The 3,149-nt window shown below is 38.9% G+C and overlaps 1 pseudogene; it reads left to right on the forward strand.

Annotated features, from left to right (window-relative positions):
• The first annotated feature begins 1,736 nt into the window (after nucleotides 1-1,736).
• Nucleotides 1,737-2,657, forward strand: LOC106838949 (ribosome production factor 2 homolog pseudogene; annotated as a pseudogene).
• The last annotated feature ends 492 nt before the right edge of the window (nucleotides 2,658-3,149 follow it).

Genomic DNA, 3,149 nt, shown 5'->3' on the forward strand with positions numbered 1-3,149 from the left:
TTCAGAAAAGTTTCCTCCCTGAAAAAAGGAGAGAGACACATGAGAAAAGCTATTCCTCTAGACGTTGTCATGTGAGGACATATTTGGAGATGTTTCTACCATCTTATGACCATGAATGGTGGCCAAGAGTATGCCAGAGAAGCCAACTAGAAATGTGACCTACCCACCTCTGGACTTCTTGTTATATGTTGTGTGTGTTGAATGGGAGGGTCTCTATTGTATAAGCCATTTTTATTTGGACATTCTCATGCTTACAGCTGAAAACATGTTGATATATTTTTAAAGCAAAAATTTCAGTAAAAAGATCTACATTGATTATACCCACTTCCTTACCTCCCACATTTGCCTCCGTCACTGAATCTGTTTACCTGCACTACCTCACCGATATTCTCTCATGAAGGTTCTGGTGAAGACTTATTGCTGAATCTGCTGGACACTTTTCAGGCCTTCTCCTACATAGCCTCTCAGCAGCACTTAGCATTTAAAAATTGCAGAAAGAGTCTTCTGCTCTTTCTCGGCACATCTTTTAAATATTATCTCCTGGGGCCCTGTTCTTAGCCTCTTTCTTTCTCACCACATGCTTTGCAAGGGCTGGTTCATCTACATTCATGGCTTCAATTTATATCTCAATCATATATCGATTTATATGCTAATGACTCCCAAACCTATATGAATAGACTTCCACAATTTGTCAGGAGACGTATAACTCATAAAGGAAGTCATTTTTGAAGTTAAGTAACTCTCATTCATTTCAGGGATCATTTAACTGTGTTTCTTCTCTTCAGTTGCCTTTACAGTGAAGCTGTCGGGGAGAGCAGTGGTTCTCAATTCTGGCTGGACATTAAAATACTTGAGGAGTTTCTGAATAGCCTAATGCCTGGGACCACACTCCAGACCGATTATATCAGAATCTCTGGAGATAAGACTCAGGTAGCAGTATTGTTTAAAGCTCCCCAGATGATTCTGGGTGCAGCTAAGTAGAGAACACAGGTTTACGGACAGAGTATTGGGCTAACCATCATCTTGGCCTGAAGTTGCGCTGTGGCTCCTCATTCTATTACCTGATAAGTCAATAGCACAGACTTTGGAGTAACAGACCTTGGTTTGAATCCTGGCTTACTCCTTCAGTAGATGCATGATTTTGAGCCAGTTACTCAACCGCTCTGAGTATCAGTTTTAACTTTTGTGAAATGATCAAAGCAATACTTGCCCTGTAGGGTTTTGTGAGATTAAATAAAATAATATATTTTAAACCCTGACATATAGTTAACACTCTCTGTAAATTATGCGTCTACTAAAATGAATGTAATGAAGACGGTAGCAAAATGGAAAAAAATGCATATGATTTAATGTTAAAGGGAAAAATTAATATAAAGTGGAATCTTTATAGTACAATTGTGTAAGATACCTATGCATGTGAACCAAGACTGGAAAGGAATGTGAAAAATATGAAAATAGAGTCTTTTTCACTAATCTTTCTCTCTGTTTTTTAATGGTTTTGAAGTTCCACGCCTTTGTGAGAAGATAGAGAAAATGGCAATCACGCCTTTGTGCCTCTTTGCTTTTCTTTGTCTTTTTTCCCTTAATATGTACTAAGTAGCAACAGTGGCACCATATGATTCTTCAACAGCCAAGGGCAACAGTTTTCAGAAACTGAAACTAGATGTCAAGAATGGCTGAGGATCTCCCGTGCCCGCAGGAGCACATGTATTCATCCGGTTTGGGTTGCGGTAGCGATGGACGCCTTGGATTGAGCTGTAAAGCCCAAAAAGAAAAGGGCCAAGAGATTCTTCGAGAAGAGAGAACCGAAACTCAGTGAAAATACTAAAAATGCCATGCTGATTAAAGGGGGCAATGCAAATTCAACAGTGACACAAGTGCTTAGAGATGTGTATGCACTGAAAAAACCATATGGCGTTCTGTATAAAAAGAAAAATATTACAAGACCATTTGAGGATCAGACATCATTGGAATTCTTTTCAAAGAAGTCAGATTGCTCTTTATTCATGTTTGGCTCCCATAATAAGAAGCGACCAAATAATCTAGTAATAGGTTGTATGTATGACTACCATGTGCTGGATTTGATTGAATCAGGTATCCAGAAGTTTGTATCTCTAAAAGATATTAAGAATGGTAAATGTCCTCAGGGAACAAAACCTACGTTAATATTTGCTGGTGATGATTTTGATGTAACAGAAGACTACAAAAGGCTAAAAAGTCTCCTTATTGATTTCTTCAGGGGCCCCACAGTATCAAATATCTGCCTGGCTGGTTCAGAGTATGTTCTGCACTTCACTGCATTGAATGGGAAGATTTACTTTCAAAGCTATAAGTTGCTGTTGAAGAAATCCGGTTGCAGAACACGATGGATTGAATTAGAAGAGATAGGACCCTCATTGGATCTTGTTCTGAGGAGGACACATCTGGCATCAGATGACCTCTATAAGCTATCTGTGAAATCGCCAAAAGCCCTCAAGCCAAATAAGAAGAAAAATCTTTCTCATGGTACTTTTAGTACAACTTATGGAAGGATTCATCTGCAGAAGCAAGACCTAAGCAAACTACAAACCAGGAAAATGAAGGGGTTGAAGAAGAGACCTGCAGAAAGGATAACAGAAGACCAGGAGAAAAAATCAAAGAAAATGAGAAAACATTGATGCAACTTAGCCTGTTGGCTATTTCCTTAAGAGAATTATCACGCATGAGTCATTCAGAGTTTTTTACAAGATTTTATTGAATATTTTTATAATGTGAAAATTTACCTAAACTGTGTATTATATATATTATGAACAGTAATGTACTAGTATTAGGTTGAAAGTAAGCCTCTTAACTTGCAACATTACACCCTGTGTGCCATTTTTCCTCTGTGTTCTGGTATTTCCCTCTGCTCATTGCACTGCAAAGTCCCCCATCTCATTGGGTGGGGAGGTGAGGAGGGATCTCCAGAATGACCATTGGTGTCTCAGAGAATTTCTGGGTTAAGCTTTAGATAAAGGGAAGAAACCATGGAAAGTAGGAAATGGCCCAGAGGAACTGTATCCATACTCAATATGAGCTGGCTGGAAAGTTAACCCCATCTCCCACAATGTGCCGACAGCCTGACTTCCACTTTTTACTTTTCTGTTAGTTTGCCTGAAATTCTACCAGTT

The sequence above is a fragment of the Equus asinus genome, chromosome 1, assembly GCF_041296235.1.
Source record: "Equus asinus isolate D_3611 breed Donkey chromosome 1, EquAss-T2T_v2, whole genome shotgun sequence".
In the NCBI taxonomy this organism is placed as follows: Eukaryota; Metazoa; Chordata; class Mammalia; order Perissodactyla; family Equidae; genus Equus; species Equus asinus.